Here is a 14,850-nt window from a genome sequence, read left to right as displayed (position 1 = left end):
TCTCTTGTGCTGCTACCCTGGACATTTGGCTCTACAACCTGGAGTTCTTCTGGGTCAGAGCAGAGGTTCCAGGGATACCATTGTACCATTTTTCTCCATGTCGGCAACATGGAAAGCAAGCGGTGAATATAACGGCAGGGAAAGGAGCATATGATTCACAACACTGCATGAAATTGCATCATTGCATTGAGGATGAAGGGCATTCTGGATGCTAGCAGTTAAAATCATTTCCAGCAGTGCCGAGGTCAGTGAGGAAGACAGAGAGAGAAATGAATAGATTTCTATGAGCATTCTTTAAAAAAAAAAAAAATCCACAACCAATCACATCCACAATAAGAATAGGAAAGTTGGAGTACTTTACTGAGCATTGGGCGATCTCACAAATGTTCAGAAGCGAAGGGTCTCTCCAGTGATTGGTGCGGCTTTTATCTGCTGTGCCACCGCAGTATGAAGGATTCAGATGAAGGGGTGGGACGGAGAGAAGAATGAGGCCAGGAATGACACACTTTGGTGTGTCTTGAATAAGGAAGGCAGATTGGGGCTTACATCTAAGAGGGTTTTCTTTTTCTTTTCTACAAAAGAAAAAATATCTTTCTCTGAAACAGATATCCATGCAAGAAGAACAATGCGTTTTATCATTTTACTTGGGGGAAGAAGAAAAAGAATCTCATTTTTTTATTTTTCCTTTCAACAAGTAACATGCCCCTTTTGGAACGCTCATGCTAACAACACATTTCACCCGGGAAACAAAAGGAATTGAAGCTCATTGCTCTTCTGTTATGGACGGAAAGAAATTGAAAAGATGCTAATTCCTTACCTGTTTGGATGAATTTATGTGGTCAAGCCACGCAATAGTTAAGTTAGAAGGTGAGTTTGCTAACTGGATCATATGATGATCCGCAAGGGCAGGGAAAGCCACTTCCGCCCTGCAGAGGAGGTGGGATTGCGGGAGTCATGGCCCAGCCCCCACACGATTGGGGGAATCCCCAGCCGTGTCACCAGCTGGCCAGCCAATCGGCTGGCTTTGTGGGCGTGGCCTGCCCGATTTAAACGCAGGCACAGCCGGGGATCTCCCTCTTTTCCCACATACCAGCTGTTCCTGTTTCCCGCCCTATAAGGTTTTCGTTCCTTGACCTTGCTATGGACCTTGGTTGGTCGCCGTTGAGGGGCCTGGTAGGAATTTTTCCACTTGGCAAATTGGCACCAGCCACTTGGTTTTCGCCTACCTCGTAGCAAATCGTCACAACTTTCTTAGTATTGGCGGTTAGTATTGGTATTGTTTTGTAGATGGAAGAGGGGAGGAAGCGCCATCACCTGCCCCACATATTGAAGGGTAGTCCGATAAAGGATTCCGGGGGGTGTGGCCCTGTCCGAAGCCTAGGGAGGTGAGGGCCTAAGGCATGCCCCCTAGCGGTGACCCCGGGGGAGTTCCTAGTTGAAGTGCATCAGCAGGACTCCCCCTACTGGTGGTTAACCCTTCCTGCACTTCAAGCAGACAGGCTGGAGTCAGATATAGTCAGTTAGGACCAATGCCTAAGCCAATACCGCTCATCACCTGTAACCAATATAGTTGTGGCCATATTTAGCCCATTAACCTTAAATAATTGTGTCATGTGTCTTTATTTCCCTTGGGGGGGGGGTGGAACTCGCCACACAATGAGGTTCTGTGTAAGTTACAGTCAGGGATTGGCTGAGCAGCTAATTCCATCTGATTTTTCTTTTCCTCTCTGCATTTTAAGCACTTTTTAATGTTGCTGTACACACAAGAGAGGTGGTGGAAATGTCTTCACCCAATACGCATTGCCCCAAACTCACATTCAAGGAAGCTGTCATCTTCTCATGCACTGTCCTCTGAGCATGTGCAGTAGCTGTCTCAGGTGTACACACCTCAGCTTAACCATGACTTACGTGTTCAAACTGGATGGAAGCTGGTTTGACAGAACAGAAGTACATAAACAGAAGAACAATAGGCTTGACCAGGCCAATAGCCCATGTTGTCCAGCACCCTGTTCTCACAGAGGCCAACCAGATTCCCATAGGCTGAGCTCTCACTGACCAGGTAGAAGTGAGGGCAGGGTGGGGGAAGCCAGGTAGAAGTGAATGGGAGGGGGGTTAGAAATTGATGGAGGAAGTTCATTCCTTTCTCATTTTCTAGTTTCCCCCTTACTCACTTTTATTTTGAACCATATGACACAAATTCCACTATATTTATAGAATCCAATATATATAAAGCATTCGTTGGATGTATCAATAATTAAAGAATTGCTAGGGGAGGGAGAAATGGGGACGGAGGAGAACAGTACGTCAATACAACTTTGAGGAGCTACTGGCAGGAAATCGTACAGAATGTCCAAACTGATTTTTGAACACAGAGTACGGTTAGACCCAGGTGTAGCCTTCTTCAGTTAGCTGAATGATTCTCCCAAAGAATAAAGAGAAATTATTATTCTACGTTATTGTTGCAGTGAGGTTACTTTATGCAAGCTGGGGGGGGGGGGAGGGGGACAGAAGACTCACATTAGTTCCAAAATTGGTATATTAAATTATATGCAAGACAATGTTAAATGAGATCACGCGGATGCTATGGGTATGGCAAGGAAGATTTCATGGATTTGGAAAAAGAGTGAAGCTTTTTAAAAAAAGAAAGAAACAGAGAGAAAAGGCTCATAACCCTTTTTGCCTGTACTCTAATATCAAGCAGGTCTTATTTTTCTTAACATTCATTTTTGTGGTTCTCAAAGGGGTGAGTGTGCTTGCAAAAGTTGTGGTGGTGGTGGTGTTGTTGCTGCTGCTGCTGCTGTTGTTTTCCTCCCCATTGTTCCCAATGCTCCAGGGAACTGGGAAGACAATGGGTCCTTCAATTCAGTCCTTGCCGCTTTTTGACCGTATAGATTTCAGAGCTCTGAGATCAGAGGGACAAACGTTGCTTGACTTTCCGTGGTGCAGTGAGGGGGAACCTGACATAAAAACATCTAAAAAGCCCTGCCGGTTAGACAAATGGCCCATCTCATCCAACATCCCTCTCTCACAGTGGCCAACCTGATGACCACAGGAAGCCTGCAAGCAAGACTTAAGCACATCAGCTCTCTCCCCTCCTGCAGTTTCCAACAACTGGCATTCAACTTAAGTCTCTCTCCATCTCTGCCCTCAGAGAGGGAAATCTAGTTCTTCCGATAGCCCCTAGAACACCCACCTAGGAACCAAAGGAGTGCAGGGCCCATTTCCTTTCCCCACTAGATGTACAGTAATCCCTGCTTGTTCATCCCTGTGTGAGTGGCCAAAAGACCGCCTATAACCTTAGGCATGGTACACAGTGGGAAAAGCCTAAAGGCTGAATGGAAGAAGGGGCATGTGTACCTATGGAGGTCTGGTAACACGCACTTGCATTATGATGTGGTATAGTCAGTGCTTTTTTCCTGGGGGGGACGGGACACAGGGATATGCATACCCCTAAACATTTTGTGAATCTTTGTACTTTTGTCCATTAACTGTATTTATTTTTCCCGATTTGAACTATAAAATGGTGGTTTCCTTGAGTGAAATGAGAGTACCCCTAAACATTTTTTTTTTGGGGGGGGAAGCACCGGGTATACTCTTCCCCACCAGTGATGAGGGACTAAACCACAGGTCTCACTTCCAACACAAGAATATTTGAGTAAAGTAACAGATTATTTAATATTAGAACAGACATAGGCAACCTCGGCCCTCCAGATGTTTTGGGACTACAATTCCCATAGGGATTATGGGAGTTGTAGTCCCAAAACATCTAGAGGGCTGAGTTTGCCTGTGCCTGTATTAGATTATTGCTCCCATCACTGACTTCAATAGGAAATATCCCAATTCTCGAACACACTTGACATGGAAATAAAAGCTTATGAAAGCAGTAGGATCGACTGTCAAATGAATGGATAGCTCAGTCGGTTAGAGTGCGGTGCTGATAACACCAAGGTTGCAGGTTTGATCCCCATATGGGGCAACTACATGTTCCTGCATTGCAGGGGGTTGGACTAGATGATCCTCAGGGTCCCCTTCCAGCTCTAAAATTCTATGATTCTATGAGCGCCCAATACAGCAGTGGGGTGCGGGGCTGATGCTATCCCAGCGGTGGCAGTATTGTGCTCAGTCGGACAGAGATGTGTCAAGGCAAGGCAGTGGCAACAATCACTGCATTGGTGGTGACTAGATCCCCATCCTTGCTTTGTGACTGCCCAGTGCCTCCATGCATTACTGCTGGTCCACTATCTTCAGTCTTTCCCACAGTTTACATCTTCCATTCTTTGTTTTGCACCCTCCCCAGTTCTGTACCCTGAGCTATTCATAATTTGATTAGATTTTTCTGAACCGCAACAGAGTTTAAATCTACACAACTTGGTCACACTTGCGCACACAGATTGTGAGTAATGCTTATGAGAGAAGAACAGGGGCATGTTCAGTGAAAGCACTCCAGCTTAAATATTCCCCCCGCCATAACCAATATTACATAAAATACAAATGTCATTGGGTGTTAAGGATGTAATTTGAAAATGGAACAGCCTCCGACATACAGTTATCGATTCCAAATGCTCAGAGAATAAAATTATACAGGGATCCCCGTGGCTTCCAATCAACCCCCTTCCCTATCATAAAGGAGAAGCTGCAAGAATATGCTTTCTTTCCCTTTTTAGAACATCAGCCTGCTAAAGTGCTTGAGAAAGTATTCGCGGAAGAAAAACAGCCATATGTCCAGAATCCCTGCAGTCGTACAAAGCTAGCAGCAACCAACTGGACACTGCGAGAGACACAGGAATTAAAAATGCAAGCCGCTCCAACCCTGGCAGCTTTCAAGGGGTTGTTTGTATTTTTAAACTCTAAGAAGTGGCATGAGTTATCTAGGCTTTTTCAGAAACTGACAGAAAACGTAACATGCAAGCTGTTTGCCTGAACATATGGAGGGTGCAAAGGAACAGTGGGAAATTATACGGTGCGTTTGGAGGAATGGAAAAAGCTCTCGGAAGCTGGAAGCAAGGAACTATTTTAGCACACGCACAGAAAACATCAGTCGGAAATAACAAGTCGGTCATCACAGTTATGATTCAGAGGGATACATATGTCTTGGGGAAATGGAATGCGGGCAACATTTAGATATGCCCCACTGTTTTGGGGGGACATCTGGGGCATTTCTGTATTGGCCTTGAGAAGCTCTGACGGGGGAGTGCCAGGTCAAAAGGTCACATCTGCAGCAAAAGATATTTTCGTATTTTGCACTTCCCCTAAAATGCGGTCATTTTTTTTCTCCTTTTCTCTCTCTCTCTCTCACTCTTTTCCTGGATGGATGATGAAGTTTGGCTCTCACCTGTAAATTTGTATGATTTGAGTTATTTTGGATTTGAGGGAAACTGACAAAGCCAGAATTCTGAGTAAATACGAGGCAAGCTTGATACGCCAACCACCTTGATTTCTTAACAAATCATCCATTTCTCTGCCTACATTAGGGCCATAAGTGATTTACATTAACTGTGAAAATGACTAATTTGCAATCTAATAATATGCATGCTTACTCAGAAATCTGCGGAAGATGCACAAGCCTAAGTATTTTGACATGGATGGATGTCCCAGACTTACTCCCAAGTAAGCATGCTCAAGACGGCAGCCTTGCAGCCTAATTCCATGCACGATTACTCAGAAGTAAGTCTCACAGAAATGAATGAAACAAGGTTACAGCCAAGTCTTGGGTATGTTTCCCAAAGTTTCACTGGACTTACTTCCAAATAAATAAATTCCATGTGTAATTGCTGTGCTTAAGTAAAAACAGCAAGTCTGTGTGCAATGCATCTATTTGGAAGTAGAGCCCATGAAATTCAATGAGACTTGGATCAAACATGCATAGAACTTTGCTGTAAGTCTTTAGGAATATACCAGTTAAATAGGGACCATTTCATACATTATGTGCTAGCAGTAGATTCAGGTTTGCACTGGGGGGGCTCAAGATGACAGGGAGCTGCAGCTAATCTCAGCTTCCCGACTAATGCACCTGTTTGCATGGCATGTTTGCAAACAGTAATACTTTATGCCTTTTTTTGTTTGTTTTCGGTTTGTCAGTGAAACATCTTGAAGACACACACACACACACACACACACACGCAAATTTCAGCGGCGAAGTTTCCATTTTATCTCCTTAACAAAATAGCCCCTTGACAAGATGGTTTTAGTTCGTGGAAACTAAACGAAAGGGCAGCATCTTTAGACTGCCTCAACATAGAAAGGTGTGCTTTTATCTCTACACAGAACTCTTTACCCTTTGCTGACCCCCGCTGGTCCCTGGATCTCTCCTGAATCTGTTCCAATGCAATCAACCTTTCCTTTGCAGAATCAATAGTTTTCTTGGAGTACCAAACGGGGTGATTTTTTCTTTCTTTCTTTCTGTAAACCACATAAATCAAACCCGCTGATTCCCCAATAGGCTCCCTATGTCAGCAACTAATTCAGTGGACTCCAGCAAACTACAAGCCCTGACCTTGCTTTTAGGGTGCGGACAAAATCCCGCGTGCTTCATGTTACTCAGCCGACTCGTTCCCGCTACTTTGTATGAGTGCTTCTATTACCCTAACAGCTGCATCATGTTTATCTGAGCTATCCTCAGAGAGCGCCTTGATCTTTTCTTAAAGGTTAGGCTATCTTTTCTAGTGAAAACCTTCTTATCTCCCTTTCAAATGGTAGGGCACTCTCTCTTTTTTAACTATTACTTAGCATTTCCATGGCATTTTTTTTCTCTTTAAGAAGTCCGCCATTTAAATCACCAATTTGAAAAGTAACACAAAGGCTGACTTTTTATTATCTTCCATGCAGATTTCTTTTCTGCCATGTTCCTAACATAAATTCATCAGAACCCCCCACCCCTGCTTTTTTAAAGAAAGTTTCTGATATTTTTCTTTCCTAGGGAAAAAAAGAGCCACTTTGTAGAATTTTCTGTCAATACTCTCCACCATTTTATTTCATTTTGGTTGACAACATTTGCTCTGGAAATAATCCATATGAACATCAATCACAAATGAACATCTTTGTCTACACCCCCAAAATATCTTATCTGTGATGTTCAGATTTCTAGAGGTATTGTACTTTAAAATATTATCTCAGCCATGGTTCATTTTTTGTTTTGTTTTTTAAAGAATTACTCCTTCTGCATATTTACCTACCTTTAAGACTTCATAACTGGAAAGATAACTAGAAGCGATGGACCGCTGTTTAAACATCACTGTGTTGTTTTGCTATTCCAATGTGGTTTTGTGTGATTGCCATGCCATTGCATTGTCCCTGTATAGGGAAGTTTTAAATGTTTTAAACATTAAAAAATTATATTTGTTGGAAGCCATCCAGAGTGGCTGGGGCAACCCATTCAGATGGGTGGGGTACAAATAATAAAATTATTATTATTATTATTATTATTATTATTATTATTATTCCCACAATACCATTTGCACTGTTGGATGTTAGATTCAGGGTGCTGCAGTTGAAACAAAATGGTGGCCAAACTGCCAAGGTAGCTGAAACTTGCAGGGGCAGCAAAACAGAAATTTAAAAAAACTGAAGGGGGCGAGTCATGCTACTACCACCACCAGTAAGCCACACCCCTGAGAAACTGACAGAAAATTTCTCTTCCTCTCGGAGGAAAAAGATGATAACTTTCTCTCCACACACACCCAGCCCGATTTTTATTCCACAAAAATATGGTGGGGGATCTTGAGAGGCCATTTGTGCACGACACTACATAAAGTTTCAGGACAAGTTAAAAGACGTTTACATGCTATTTAATCCTCACCCTGGCCCTGTAAAATAAGAAAGGGGTACTAGCTATAAGCATTTTGTGGATTTCCTAAATGGAAACCCTGAAACCAAGTCTCCAGGAAATTGCATATCTGGTGACTGCAGTTGTACATGTGGCTCCCTGCATGTACCAAATTATTGCATGTACCAAAATCCAGGTACATGAAATGAACCAGACATGTGTGCAATTGTCCCCCGTTAGGATCTACATGCGATTTTCATGTTTTTCATATACAGATGTTTCTCGTACACAGATAATTCTTCAGATGGACTCCATCGCGAGGAAGGGCAGTACAGAAACCTAATAAATGCATATTTGAAGCTGCCGCATTGATACGGACATTAACAAAAGCATGAGGAAACCTTTGCTGACTCAGAGCAAAGGTCCGTAGAGATTGGCTGGGATGGCTGCCGCAGGAACCAGCCAAATACATCTAGAAAATCCAGAAGTAAGGCATGAGGGCAACAGCTTTCTGCCGCTTGACTCCAGTGAGTGGTTTTCAGAGGCATGTTTTCTCTGATTCTGGAGGAAGTACAGTAATTCTGACAAAAAGCCATTGAGAGACTTCTCCTCCATGAATTGGTCTAATCCCCTTTTAGAGTTGTCTATGCTAGTGGCCCACGAAGGAGCAGCAAATTCCATAAATTCAATTCTGCATTGCATGAAGAAATACTTCACAGCTAAACAGGAAATGAGTTTGGGTTTCGAACGCCATCTCTGTTGGACCACAGAAGCTGTTGGGCTTTATAAAGGGTGTATTGGAGAGACAAATGTCCACTTAAGGACAATAAACAGAGGTTGAAAGACAACTCAAGTATCTAGGTCCGTTGGTTCCTGAACCACACCAGGTCTCCCCAACCTGCCACTCAGATGTTCTGCTCAACCTCTCCATATCCTACCTTGCGCGTCTGCTTTTGACTTCAGTGGGTACAGAAAATAAGGACTGCCTTTCAAGATGTTGGCTACCCAGACCTGATATATAATATACTCACATATTGAAGGGGCATGGAAGTCATCTAATCCCAAATGATACACCACCCAGCCGAAATGGTCCATCTAGCAGCATGTGCTCGTATTGATCCTTTATTGCACTTGTCTCTCCTCTGCCTCCCTGCCCTTCGATCCCCTTCCTCCACTGTCAAGTCACAGACTGCTAGTTGCTTGGGGCAGGAACCTTTCCCCACCTTAGATGACCCTCACCATGCAACACTGATGCAGCTATAGAAATAAGCAAATGGATTCAGCGCTGTGGATTCACTTACATCTGGATGAAACAATTTGCAAGACCAAACACATTCACCCTATAAGCATCACAATATATTAATACTCCCGAGCAGTCATTGCCACTTGTAGCCCATGCTCCAGAAGCATTAATTGTACAGGTGTAAGTGTTCCACGTATTGAGGAAATTAGCAGGTATTTCCTGTTCTTTGATTTTTTGGTTTTGGAGGATCTCTCTCTCCCCCCCCCCTCCCCAGTTCTGGCAGACCTCCAATCCCTGTGCTCTTAACTATCATAACTTTTATGATGGTGCTTACCCAACCACACAGCTCAATTGAATTTGGTAGATGGAGCCTGGATGTTCGAGAATTTGATTCCTCTCCCCCGCTTTGGAACATTCTTTGTTCACATATCAATCATATTTCCTACACATTTTGAACTTCCGCTATTTTAAAATATGTGCGTTCAACTCCCGCACATCTTCAGAAGTTTGTTCAGCCTCTCACAGGTGAACAATAAACCTAGAGAGAAATTCTTAAGGAATAACAATGAGCATGACTCTGAAACAAGAACCCCCCAAAAATTCCACTAATACATGTATAAAAGAGGCTAAATATTTCTCATTCCACTAATGTTCACAGGACATCTGGGCAAACTACATGTTACATGCATATACATGTAATGAACTCCCAAGTATTTTTTTAATATAAAAAGCATTTCCAAGACACTGCGTTGTTGAGCATGAGCACGTGTTGGGGTCCTACTTCTCCTTTTCTGACGGCTATTTTCCACTCAATTCTTTACCCACCATTTCCCAATTTAAAATCACTCCCTGACTGCTTTTCCCCTTACAAACATTCCAGATGTACTTTTATCAACTGGCAGTGATGCACCTTGACTGAAATAATTCCAAATTTCTCTTGAAATTCCAAAATGATCAGTTGCCCCATCACTGAAACTCAAATACCATTCAATTACTTATCCTGATTTCTTTTTATTAAAATAATAATAACCTCAGACTCTCCATCTCAAAAAATACAAAACAGATCCATGGGCTTTGTTAGTTAAGGTTGTTAAGGGAAAGTGTGTTGGAGAGATTTCAGTTTGCTTTAAAGTTTTCTTGTAGGGTCTTAAGATCTCTTTTGTAGATAATATTGCATATGTGTGTGAGAGAAGGGGAATGACAGACAAAAAGAAAATTACTTGCATGCTGTCATTCATCACAGTGTAAAATTTCGGGAAGTTTACCCAAGTGAGAAAACTTTGAAGTGACAATCACACATTATGTGTCATTTTAAAATATAATACAGATGATGTCGGCAACTGCACAAGTTCTATGCTCAAGGAGAAGAAGCGGATTATGATTTGAATAGACAGCACTGGCCAAAACAAGCCCATGTTGATTTCTCCACAGATAAGGGTGAGACTTACTATATTTAGCTGTAACACCATAAAAAAACACATTCTCAACTCTTCTTTCAGCCAACTGTGAACAGTCCACGCTCATCCTCTTAGCCACTGCCTCGCAGAATAGAATCTGTGCATTTTTAGATAATTCCAGCTTTGCCTCACTCTGCCCTCCCCCCCCCAAAAAAAATGTCGATCTTTTTTGGATCACCTTTTAACTCTCTCCTTCACTGACTCAGGAGGAGACTGCCTTATTCCCAAGCCAAACCCCAGCCTGAACTTCTACACAAGTCGCAGTGACACACATCGCTTCCTGCCAGAGCCACTGAAACGTTTGGCTTTCTGATGCATTTTATCTGTGGGGGGGATTTTTTTGCCAACCTCGGTGCCAGGAAATCTCCAAAGCCCGGGAACTTTAGACATGCCTCCTTGTTTTGTAAGGCAGCAAAGTGCAGTCAGCAAAAGGAGCCCTTTCCTCACATTCTCCTGCTGCCTCTCTTTTCACCGTTCAGTCCTGGGAATATTTCAGCTGCAATGCCAGCCAGCCGCTCTCCTTCCAGCCTGAACTTTGTCCAAAAAGAAGCAAATCCTTCTTCTCAGCCAAGACCACCCGATGGGCAAAACCGACCCATTAGCTTAAGAATGGGCAAGAGGAAGGGGAGTGACAGCAAGACGCGAACCCAGAAAATAAACCCTCCCCTTCAGAACAGTCCAAAATCAGCCCAGAGGCCATTCATAAACTACTACAGCCAGAGAGAAATCACGAAGGGATGGATGGATGTGGAGAGGAGGGAGGGAGGGAGGTTGACACTTACCCCAGTTCTCACACTGCCTCTTCTGCCTCTCTCCTTTCGCCTGCTCTTCAGTTTGGGGATGTCCAGCCTCTTTTGGCCAGAGCTGGTCTTCTCAGTCCCTTAAGGTCTTTGGTGCCAGGAGTTTCTTTGAAAGATCTTTATTCTTTCCTTTCCTCCCCCTCAAAAAGAGAAAACGAGAGAGAGACGAGGATCAGATCTGGAGATCTCACGGCTGCGAAACCCAGGTAAAAAATAAAAAAATAAAAATCATAGCATCCCTTCTCCACAAGCCGAGTGATTTCCCCAGCACTTTGAGGGCTCGGCGATCTAGATAGCCTGGCAGCGATGCTCTCCCGCTCGCTCGCTTCCTCTCTCTTTCTCCTCGCCGCCTCTCCAGTGCTCTTTTCTCGCCTTTTTTCAGATTTGGATGATATTGGGAAATAGGTGGAAAGACCACCTCTGGTTGGTGATGCTCTCCCGACTGCGATTTCTCCGCCAATGCCTTCCCGGGTCCCTCTCGCTCGCCGCCTCTGAGTGGCTGTGCGCGCCTCTTTGCCTTCCTCTCAGTCTGCGATGAGTGTATTTGTGTGTATGCGCGTGCGAGAGAGCGCGCGCCTGTGTCTCGCACACACAGAGCGCCTCGCTGCATCTTGGCGAAAAGGTTCGTTTAGTATGTCCCCAGGCTTAAAGCACCCCTTTGCTGCCGGGAGGCCAGTTAAAACGCACAAACGCGCGCACACACCACGCATAAAAAAGTCTGCTGAATTGAATCCAGCTGATGAACCCATCCACACCTACGCAAAAGCAAACCCCATTGAGTTCGATGCGGGTTTGCTCCCGAGTAAGTGCGCACAGGGTCGAAGCCTTTTATGATGATCATCATCATTTTTTTGCAGCCCACTTCCAGGGATGACTACTCTGATTCTTCATGAATAAGGGTACATGGGACAGGCTGCAGCCTTCTGGCAGCACAGCCCCACATAGATGTCTACTCAGGTGTAAATCCCTTTCAGTGTGGTTGACTTCTGAGTAAATGCACACCGGATTGCAACTTTGCAGACCATGGGTGTTTACTTGGAAACAAATCCCGCTGGACTCAATGGGGCTTCATCAAAACTTGGTGTGAATGGGATTCCAGCTGCTGAGTCTGAATTTTGAATGGAAATTTGTGTAATTTGCCGATTATATGCTCATCATTTAACTGATATTTTTGTCCTTTTTTTCTTAGATGAACAGTAGAACCAAAACACGCCCCCTGCCTCTTATGGTAAGCATGCTTAAGTCACAAAGACAGGGTTTGATCTTATGTAGACTCTGGTGTGCCCAAACCCATAGATTTCTGCTCAGACCAGGGGCTGTGGGGCGGTGCCATTAAACCTGCTGGAATCCGTTGGCTTAAGCGCACCTGTCTTGGCTAGTGTTGCCTTCAAGAGGGGAAAAAAGAGCAACTTGCTTGGACCCAGCCTGGATAGCTCAGTTGGTTAGAGCGTGGTGCTGACAAGGACAAGGATGCAGGTTCGATCTCCGTATGGGACAGTTGCATATTTATGCATTGCAGGAGGTTGAACTGCATGATCCTCAGTATGTCTCCCAACTCTAAGTTTCCACAAGGCAGGGAATGCAACTTTCCAGTAGTCTTCTATGACAGGATAGGAAAATAAGGCTCTCTTTAAATTTGCTCCTTGATGACTTCCAGATGACATGTTTATTTAGCATTCATTCCAACTGGTTTGCATGAAGCAAATGTTATCCCACACCTATTTGCAAAATAAAATAAAATAAAATCTGGTTTTGGGGAGGCAGATGGGAGGAGCAGGTTCATTGCACAAACACTCCAAATCAGCATTAAATGTGCAACTTGAATTTGCTGGTATGTGGCCGAATCCCATCCCCAAATAGTGACAGTTGCTTTGCACCAGAACAGAGCATTCAGCTGGCTGTAATCCCTCTTAGCCACCTGCTCTAAGAAGATGTTCCACTGCTTTGAACAGGAATGGTCTAGGAGAAATGGAGAGCCCTGCAGCTACTTTTCTTGATCTGCTTTTAATCACACGGATTCAAAGTCCACAGGCACCTCGGGTAAAAATGGCTCACCGATTTTCAGCAGAACAAAAATCCGGGAAGGAATTTAAGAAGAAATTCAGTTATATAGTGAAAAATTTAGGATGCACAATTATGGGTTTGCAGGCGCTATTGTGTCACAAATCCACTTCCTCCAAAGACTGGGCTGTTTGCAGTAAGTAAAGTGATAGGACAATGCCCTGGAAGGAATGGCTTTAAAAAGAGATTGGGCACATTCGTGGAGGACAATGGATAACCACAGTTGTTATGCTCTGCCTCCATGGTTGGAGACAGTAATGCTTCTGAATACCATTGCTGGAGACCTTAGGAGAGGAGAGGGCTCCTCTGCTCTGGTCATGCTTGCAGGCCTCCCATAGTGACAACAGGATGCTTTTCTAGATAGGCAATTGGCTGGATCAAAAAGATAGTTGTACATTTTTATATTCTTATCTTCTTTCTTCTTCTTCTTTGGGGATCACTCATAGCCGAGTAAGATTGTCTTCCATGAACACGGTCTTATCAATGGGTCTGTAAGTGACTGTGGAGTCCAATTCTGGATCCACATATCCTTTCACAGTGGAGACATAGGTTTCTGGGCGGAAGTTGATCACGGTGAGGGTTTGCCAAACATGCCTTCCTCTTAGCACATTTCTCCCTTTCGTCCTGAATTCAAGCGTCTTCAGAGTTTATGACACCTTTGGTGAAGGCTGTTCTCCAATTGGAGCACTCACAAACCAGTGCTTCCCAGTTGTCAGTGTTTATACTACATTTTTTAAGATTTGCCTTGATAAAGTGTTTAAACCTCTTTTGTTGACCACTAGCATTGTGCTTTCCATTTTTAAGTTCAGAATAGTTGCTTTGGAAGATGATAACCAGGCACCCAAACAACATGACCAGTCCAGCAAAATTTATGTTGAAGAATCATTGCTTTGGCACTGGTGATCTTTGCTTCTTCCAGTACACTGGCATTAGTTCACATGTCTTCCCAAGTAATGTGTAAGATTTTTCAGAGACACCGTTGATGGACTCTTTCATGGAGTTGGAGATGGCATTTATAAGTGGTCCATGCTTCACAAGCATACAGTAAGGTTGGTGGCACAATAGCTTTGTAAACAAACATTTTGGTTTCTCTGCAAATGTCCCAGTCCTCAAACACTCTGCACTTCAATTAGGAGAAAGCTGCACTCACAGAGCTCAGGTGATGCTGGATTTTGGTGACAATGTTCTTATAGAAAGTGTGGGGCACCACTTGCTTTGATGCAACATCCTCTAGCCTCCCCACCAAAAGTCAATAAATCAGAATGATTGCTCACAAAATAGCCAGTGTCGTCTAATCTCCCTGCAAACAAATCAGGATGGATGTGTAATAAACAGGCCACCTGGAAGCTCCCTCAGTGGAAGAACATGCAAAAGGTCCCATATTCAATACCTGGCATCTCCAGGTAGGGATGGGAAGGAGTCCAACCTTAAACCCTGGAGTGTTACTGCAAGTTAATACTGAGGTGGATGGACTAATGTTCTGACTTTGTGTAAGACTATGCTCCTATCCAGCTGTCTGGATGGTGT

The 14,850-nt window shown here is 43.8% G+C and overlaps 1 protein-coding gene across 3 annotated transcripts in view; it reads right to left on the bottom strand.

Annotated features, from left to right (window-relative positions):
* Window positions 1-11,796, bottom strand: part of CNTN5 (contactin 5) — a 674,545-nt gene extending 662,749 nt beyond the window's left edge. For all 3 annotated transcript variants that reach the window (XM_081001824.1, XM_081001823.1, XM_081001826.1), the window contains exon 1: window positions 11,245-11,796. The gene's annotated coding sequence lies outside the window, so the exon portion shown is untranslated. The remainder of the gene's footprint in view (window positions 1-11,244) is intronic.
* Window positions 11,797-14,850: the final 3,054 nt, after the last annotated feature.

This window comes from Podarcis pityusensis (assembly GCF_964106645.2).
Source record: "Podarcis pityusensis genome assembly, chromosome: 4".
In the NCBI taxonomy this organism is placed as follows: domain Eukaryota; kingdom Metazoa; phylum Chordata; class Lepidosauria; order Squamata; family Lacertidae; genus Podarcis; species Podarcis pityusensis.
Note: the sequence above shows the minus strand (reverse complement) of the source record. Positions and strands in the feature narration are given on the sequence as shown.